An 8,754-nucleotide genomic window follows, 5' to 3' on the forward strand; every position below is an offset into this window, starting at 1 on the left:
GGAGACGCTAGCTGGTTATCTACCTGGCCTGAGCAGGCCCTTTCTTTCTTTCTTTCTTTCTTTCTTTCTTTCTTTCTTTCTTTCTTTCTTTCTCTCTCTCTCTCTCTCTCTCTCTCTCTCTTTCTTTCTTTCTTTTTTCTTTCTTTCTTTCTTTTTTCTTTCTTTCTTTCTTCATTTATTTATTTATTAATTTACTCATTCATTCATTCATCCATTAATTAATTAATTAATTAATCTATTTATTTGTTTATTTATTCATTTATTTATTTTTAATTTGGTGGGGTTAAGTGACTTGCCCAGGGTCACACAGCTAAAAAGTGTCAATTATCTGAGGCCCTGAATCCAGGGCCAGTGCTTTATATACTGCACCACCTAGCTGCCCCCTATTTTTTTTTTTTTTAGTGAGGCAATTGGGGTTAAGTGACTTACCCAGGGTCACACAGCTAGTAAGTGTTAAGTATCTGACGTCGGATTTGAACTCAGGTACTCCTGACTCCAGGGTGGGTGTTCTATCCACTGCACCATCTAGCTGACCCCCTATTTTTTTTTAAAGACAAAAAATGTGCTTTCTCTTCTGGCCGGCCTAGTCTTTGTCTTACTTAATCTATCCCATAGTGGGAAATGGCATTAATGAAAGCACATTTTCAATGGTGTTGAAAGAACGTGGTCCCTATAGATACTCAGTACTAAGGGGTGATCTATGATGGATTATCCCTGACAGTGTTGGGGAAAAAATGTCACATGTCACCATGGTGGGCCAACAGTATGTAATGAGAAGGCTGCTTATCACAGTAGAGAACTGGAGGGTTTGCAGTGCAGGCTACAGAAAGGAGTGCAAAGGTTTAACAAACATGGGGGCATATTTAACAACCGAGAGGCAGAATGCTTCCCAAGGACTGATCAGGGGGTGTAGCTGCAGGCTGGAGAAGGTTACCTATGTCAGAGGGATGGTTTATGGATGAGAATGTGATATAGAGTGTAGAAATCAACATGGGTAAACATCACAGGCTCTTGAGAACAATTTCAGCCATGTGATGAGAAGATTCTGGTGCTAATCAAATGAGATAATATTTCTAAAGTGTTTAGCATAGTGCCTGGAACAAAGTAGCTGCTTAATAAATAGTGGGTGCCTGGAATTAAGCAGGTGCTTAATAAATGCTTGTTCCTTTCCTTTTGCTTTCAACAATGTCTTACAATTACATAGGACTTTGTACTATTTAAAGTGCTTTAATATTACATTATTTCTCTTGATTCTCAAGAGTTTTAAAAATTAAACTGGCATCTATTCATCCACCATATACATATACATAACTCTTTCCCCTACAACATAGAAAACACTTTCTAATTTCACAAACCTATAATCACATCTTATAAACAATAAACTCATATTTTTATTCTTTTCCCTCATAATTATCTCTCATCTTTCCTATAATTGGTTTTATCCATTTAGCTAGTTCCTCATTTGATCCTCATTAGGACCCATATGGAAAGTATTATTATTCACATTTTAGACATGACAAAGTCTGGGAACAGAATGATTAGGCAATATGCTCAAGGCCACACAGTAGTTGGAAGTGGAAATCAAACACGGGTCTTGACTCCAAGTCCAGCAGCACTCAGCTTGCTCTGTGGCTGACACAAGCAATTTTTATTCTGAGTAACAGAAGGTGGCACATGATACCATCTTGCCTGGCACTCTGTTACTGTGGATGTCCCTCACTTTGATGGAAGGAATCTCAGGCTCCTTGACTTAGAGCTGGAAGGGACCTCGGAAATCATTGATTCTGATCCCCTCATTTTACAGAAAGCTCTTCCTCCTCTTCTCTGCCTATTGATTTCCTTGGCTTCCTTTAAGTCTAAATCCCATCTTTTTTTTTATTGAATAGAATTTTATTTTCCAAAATATATGTAAAAACAAATTTTAACATCAATTTAAAAAAAAATTGTGTTCCAACTTCTCTTCCTCCTCCATTCCCACCCCCCCACCCACTAGAACTCAAGCATTTCAAAATAAGTTATATATGAGTAGTCATGGAAAACATTTCCACATTAGCTAGGTTGTGAGACAAAACAGTCAAAAAACCCAAAAACTTCAGATTGAGGAATTGTCAAAGAGGAATAAATATATAAATCCCATCTTTTACAGGAAGCCGTTCCCAACCCCTCAATTCAAGTGTCTTCCCTCTGTTAATTCTTTTTTATTTATCCTCTATAGAGCTTGCTTTGTCTATATTTGTTTGCATGCTGTCCTTCCCACGAGATTAGAGTGTAAGCTTCTTGAGTTCAGTGACTTTCTGCCTCTTTTTGTGCCTGGCACATAGTAGGCACTTAACAAATGTTTCTTGATTGATTGACTGATAACAGATGAGAATTGGACTTGCTTGATTGCAGGCCCAAGCCCCATGCTCTGTGCCACCTAGCTGGGCTCACTACCAGCTATCAGATATGCTGGAGATGTGTTCTGTAGACTTTCTTATCCCCGACAGCAATGGCACTCAGGTCTACATATATTCATTTCTGCATGAAGTGGTGCAGGAATGAGGAGGGGCCACACTACAGAATTCAGCAATGATGTAATGGGAAAGGGACCATCGACCGTCTCCCCTTCATGCACAATTGTCAGATCGCCAGCTTCTTGTTTCCAGGCTGAAAAGAATACATCGTTTTCCTTCATGAAACACAAACAATGGCAGAACAAAAGGCTATCTACCCCACTTGAAAAACATTTCAGAATATTTATTTCTCATTATAATCTATTCATTAAATTTGGTGCCCTTCATCCCCTGGGGAGGGGTACACAGCACAATGCATTCTGGAAACCTAGATTGTGCATTTAGAACTCTGACTGGGCTGACAAATGGGAAAAACTGTAAGCTTCTAGACAATTCCCTGGTGGGTTGAGGCTGCTGGAGAACGCAGCTGGGGATGCACCGAGCAGAAGGTACGCCAGTTAAGTTTGGCCTAAATTTGCACTTAATATCTTCATTCAGCAGAGTGACTTTTGTAGGGTGCAAAACAGCTCTCATTATTCAGGGGCTATAATAAATACGCACTTTGGGCTATAGCCATTCACTTGGTAGCTATTAATAATGCTTTGGTTTTTTGCTCCGACTTGTGATTTCATCAGGGCAGAGAACTCCCCAAGGTGGGAACTCCTGCCAATACAGATCAGCAGTGTTTCTGAAACTCGGGTCTTAGAGAGGGAATGGCTTAGGGCAATGAGAGTTCAGGTGACTTGTCCATAGTCACACAGCTAGTGTTGTTGAAAGGGGATCTTGAATGGAAATAATAATAATAATGATGATGATGATGATGATGATGATGATAACAACTGGCATTTACATTTTTGTTCGGTTGTTTTTCAATCACATCTGACTCTTTGTTACCACATTTGGGGTTTTCTTGGCAAAAATACTGGAGTGGTTTGCTGTTTCCTTCTCCAGCTCATTTTACAGACAAGGAAACTGAGGTAAATAACGTTAAGTCACTTTCCCAGGGTCACACAGTTAGTAAGTGTCAAAGGCCAGATTTGAACTCGAGAAGATGAGTTTTCCTGATGCCAGGCCTGGTACTCTATCTTCTGTACCACCTAGGTGACCTAGCATTTATAGAGTGTGTTAAGGTTGGCAAATAACTTTACAAATATCTCATTTTATCATCATTATCACCATCATCATTATAGCTAGTATTTACATGGGACTGTAACATTTGCAAAGCACCTCACAAATATGATCTCATCTTATCTTCAAAACAATGCTGGCATGCTATCGTCTCCATTTTTCAGATGAGAAAACTGAGGCAAACAGAGGTTAAGTGACTTACCTAGAGTCACATATCTAGTGTCTGAGGTCAAATTTTAACTCCAGGCCCAGCCCTCTATCTCTGGGTACATGGATGCTGAAACTAGGTATTTCCATCTCTATGGCTGGCCTTTTATCCACTATTAATAATAATTAATTTATTGAATTCTTTTCAGTTTACTTCAGTGTTCCATATCTTGTAAAATGAGTTGGAGAAGGATATGGCAAACAATTCCAAAATCTTTTCCGAGAAAACCCCAAATGGGGTCACAGAGAGTTGAACATGACTAAAACAACTCAACAGCAACAACTCACTGTGCTAATGTCTAGGGATACAAAGAAAGGCAAGAACTCATCATTACACTCAAGGATCTGACAGTCCAATGGAGGAGCCTATGTGTAAACAACTGTGTGCATATGAGATATGTACAATGTAAATGGGAGGTTGGATGGGAAGGAAGCAGTGATGCCTGGCATCAGCTTGAATTCTGCTCATGAGAGTCAACTGTTAAAATTTCATTGTGAGTATTTATACCTCAGAATCCACCAACTGCTTCAAGTCAGGGAAGGATCTGTTGTTTTGTTGATTGCCTCAACTTAAGGAAATGATGGATATAATAATAATAATAACACAGATTTAACTTAAAAATGTGTTATGTGCAAATTCCCATACCTGGAGAACCAGTTCTTAAACCATTTACCAACACACCCTTGGTGGGAAGACACCTGCAGTGAGGGGGATTGGGAAAGGCTTCTTATAGGAGGTGGAATTTTAGCTGTTAATTGAAGAGAACCAGAAAGATCATGTGGCAGAGATGAAGATGGTTGGAGAACAACCAGGAAAAAACATGAAGCAGGGAACTGGGGTCTTGTGTGTGAGGAAGAGGAAGAGGAAGAAGAAGAGGAAGGAAGCTAGTGTGCTAGATTGTCGAGTATGTGGAGGACAGCAAGGTGTGAGAAGATTGGAAAGGTAGGAAAGGGTGAGGTTGTGTAGGGTTTTAAATCCTAAACAGGATTTTATTTAAATTTGGAAGTAATATGGAGACAATGGAGTTTGTTGATTAAGGAGATGATATGTGGCATTGGGGAAAGTCATTCCTCCTCTCTGAGATTCAAAGTCCTCTGTAAGATTGGGATAATAGTTGCTTTACCTACTTCACAGATTGGTTGTAAAGAAAAACGTTTTAAAATATGTTATGAATGTGTTGTTGTTTAGTCATGTCTACCTTTCTATGACCCTTGGACCATATTGTCCATGGGATTTTCTTGGCAGAGATACTGGTGTGGTTTGCCATTTCCTTCTCTAGGGGATTAAGGCAAATGGGTTTAAGTGACTTGCCCAAGGTCACACAGCTAGTAAGTATCTGAGACTAGATTAAATTTAGGTCTTCCTGACTCCAGGCCTAGAATTCTATCCACTGAGCTGCTCAAAAGTGTGAATGTGAGCTCTTATTAATTTCTCTATTTTACAAATGGGTTCTAAGCCATGGTTTAGAGATTTTAAATGACTTGTCTATGGACACATAGCTTGTAAGTTATTGGAGGCCAGACTCAAATCCAGCCCTTGTGATTCTAAGTCCATAGTTCTTTCTACAATACCAGGCTGCCTCTTTCCACATAATTAAAACAGCTGTGTGGCTTTGGAGGTTCATCATTTCTGGATGACAGGGAAGCCAATTTTTGGAGTTCTGTGTTGTAGCTTAATATTATAACATTGGTTCAGTGTCAGCCTAGAGGCAGATTAAGTGGATTTCCACCTCGGTCACTCCTTGGTCCAGGACTATTTAACATTTCATTAATGACCTAGATGATGGAATAAGAGTCTGCTTATTACATGTGCCAGTGACAACAAACTGGGTGGGGTAGCTTTTTCTTTTGAGGCCTCCTTTGAGGTTCAAAGGCTGAAAAACTGAAAAAAGAGGTTTTTATAAACAAAAACGAATTCACAAGGAAATATTCCTGGACAATAATACCTAGGTGGTACAGGGGATGGAGCGTCAGGCCTGGAGTCAGGAAAAACTAAGTTTAAATCCATTCTCAGACGCTAACTGACTGTTGTGACCCCAGGCAAGTCACTTAACCCTGCTTGCCTCAGTTTCCTTATCTGTAAAATGAGCTGGAGAAGGAAATAGCAAACCACTCCAGTATCTTTGCCAAGAAAACTCCAAATGGGACCACCAAGAGTCAGACACAGATGAAACTTATATAACATTTTAAGGTTTACAGAGTATTTTACAAATATTACCTCATTTTATCCTCACAACAGTCCTGGGAAGTAGGTTCTATTGTTTTTTTACTATTTTACAGATGAAGAAACTGAGGCAGGCAAAAATTAAGTGATTTGTCCAGTGTCACATAGCTAGGTAGATGACACAGGCTTTTCAAGAGTCCTTCTGTATCCAGGAGTCTATGAATTACTTGCTATTAAGGATTCAGGGCCATTATAGAAATCAATGAATACTTAGGATACCTTAGAGGGATAGGGACAAAAAAAGTGTCTAAGGCTGGATTTGAACTCATTTCTTCCCGACTTGAGGTCAAGTGCTCCATCTACTGGGCCTTAGGTACAATACATTTAAAATTGTAGCAGGGTATGGCGAGGGCAGTATTTCCTTCAGTGACAGCAGAATAGGAGAATACCTAGGGAGTTAGTGTACACTTCAAATTATGTAAATGGTAGAAATATAATGTTATGGATACAACAAGCAAACTCCAGGATGTAAGCAGTACATATTCATATAAAACTATTCTCTACTTCAGGTGTTCTTAAGCTGTTTGTGTCATAAACTCTTTAGTAGTTGGTGAGACCATTGTTGGAATGATGATCTTAAATGTATAAAGTAAAATATATATTATTACAAATGACACCTAAGGTTGGTAAGAATTTCCATTTATTTATTTGTTCATTCATTCATTCATTTTCTCATTCACTTCTTTCCATCCATCCATCTGTCCATCTGTCTGTCCATCCATGTTTCTTCCTTCCTTCCTTCCTTCCTTCCTTCCTTCCTTCCTTCCTTCCTTCCTTCCTTCCTTCCTTCCTTCCTTCCTTCCTTCCTTCCTTCCTTCCTTCCTTCCTTCCTTCCTTCCTCTCTCTCTCTCTCCCCCCCCCTCTCTCTTGCTATTAAGTTAGCTCAGGGCTTTTACAGTAATCAATGAAGCTTCAGGATACCCTAGAGGGGTATGGGCAAGGAAAGTAATTTTTATTTCATTAATGAAGAAAATATATCTGGAAGATGCTCAGAGCTCAATGTCAACAAAGATACTGCTTGAACCAGGGTTAGGATCAGGGTCTAGAGATACAGCAGGGGGTCAGTAAATGGTTTTATATGATGAAAGTTCACTTTTTTCCTCTCAGGCACCAGTTTACACTAAAAGGACCAGGCATATCAAAAAATGCAAAATATTTGTTATTATTTTACTTTAAAATAACAATTTTCATCTGATTTCTATTGTCTTTGTCATATGGGTAAAAAAATGCACTGGGTTGATTCACCCCAGCTTGGTCCTTCAAGGTATTCTTAAATTCTGGTCTTTTTAAACTACCAAGCCTCTTCTATAGCATATAGAAAAATATAATCATGAAATGAAATAAACATGCAGCATGCCAGGCCAGCCTACAAATGTACAACATTGTGTCTCCTAGGCTACTCTCTAGTTACTAAAAGTTGTTTGCATTCATTCCATATATAGTCAAAATGTGAAATCACGACTATAATAAGAAACAGCATCTTTACCAGGTTTGTTTTAAAGGACTGAATTAAACATCAATGGATCCCTTGAATAGTTGAGTGAAGAAAAATACCATGATACAGAATGTGTAAATGAATATCATAAACTGATACTGGCAAAGTCCCGAGTCCAGCTTCAAGAATAGCAGAGCAGGTGATGGTCCATATGGCATGAGTATAGAGAATCTCTGCTTGCCCTCTCCACCTCCAGGGAAAAACATTTTCTCTTCTTGCTCCACGATGCTTTAAATTCCTTTGAACGGTAAAGTGATTTGTCCAGATCACAGGGCTGTTGGGTGAAAGGGTCAGGACTTTGGCCTGGGTCTCTTGTCTTCCCCTCCAGTGTTCTTGCCACCCATAGCCATTACTAGGATAAGGGGATCTGGTCTTTGTCCCAGCATGCTGAAATTTAGAGGACACTGACAGCCTTTGTACCCCTTTAGGAGGCAGAAACAGCTGAGTTTAGCAATGATTTATCAAGAATAACCAGTTCAGATTGGGAGCTATGAGATGGTTTGTGCTACCCACCTCATCCTCCCAACACCGACACTCTGTGGTACCACTTCTGGTGAGATCTTCACTGGCCTGCTTCCAATTTGCTCCCTTCCCATAGTGGTGTTATTGCTGAAGTGGCATTAAGATGTTCTGTGGTCTCTGCCCATCAGGGCTAGGGTCCCCAGGGTTTCTCCTTCCATAGACCTTAAGACTCATAGTACCAGATCTCTCTGAGGTTTCCCCTCAACATAAATGTATCTATTTAAAAAAAAATTTTGGATGCTTTTTATATTGCTTGCTTTATTGTAATGCCTCTTATGACTATTGCTACAACTTCATTGCTTCTCAAATTAATTTACACCAAGGTGTGAATAACTGAAATTAGATTCTTCCTAAGAGCAGAAAGGTTCAACTAGGTGGCATAGTGAATAGAGCACCAGGCCTGGAGTCAGGAAGACTAATCTTTCTGAGTTCAAATCTAGCCTCAGATACTTACTAGCTGTGTGATCCTAGGTGAATCACTTAGTCGTATTTGCCTCAGTTTCCTCATCTATAAAATGAGCTGGAGAAGAAAATGGCAGACCACTCCAGTATCTTTGTCAAGAAAACCCCAAATGGGGTCACAGAGAGTCAGACAGGACTGGAACAGCTGAATAACAACAATGAGAGCAGGAAGGAATAAGATCAGGGTGAGGGGAGTTAGCAGAGAGTTACAAGGGACCTAGAGA

At 39.6% G+C, this 8,754-nt stretch overlaps 1 pseudogene; it reads right to left on the minus strand.

Annotated features, from left to right (window-relative positions):
- Positions 1–8,142, minus strand: part of LOC122747763 — a 34,339-nt pseudogene extending 26,197 nt beyond the window's left edge.
- Between the last annotated feature and the right edge of the window lie 612 nt (positions 8,143–8,754).

The sequence above is a fragment of the Dromiciops gliroides genome, chromosome 3 (assembly GCF_019393635.1).
Source record: "Dromiciops gliroides isolate mDroGli1 chromosome 3, mDroGli1.pri, whole genome shotgun sequence".
NCBI lineage: Eukaryota > Metazoa > Chordata > Mammalia > Microbiotheria > Microbiotheriidae > Dromiciops > Dromiciops gliroides.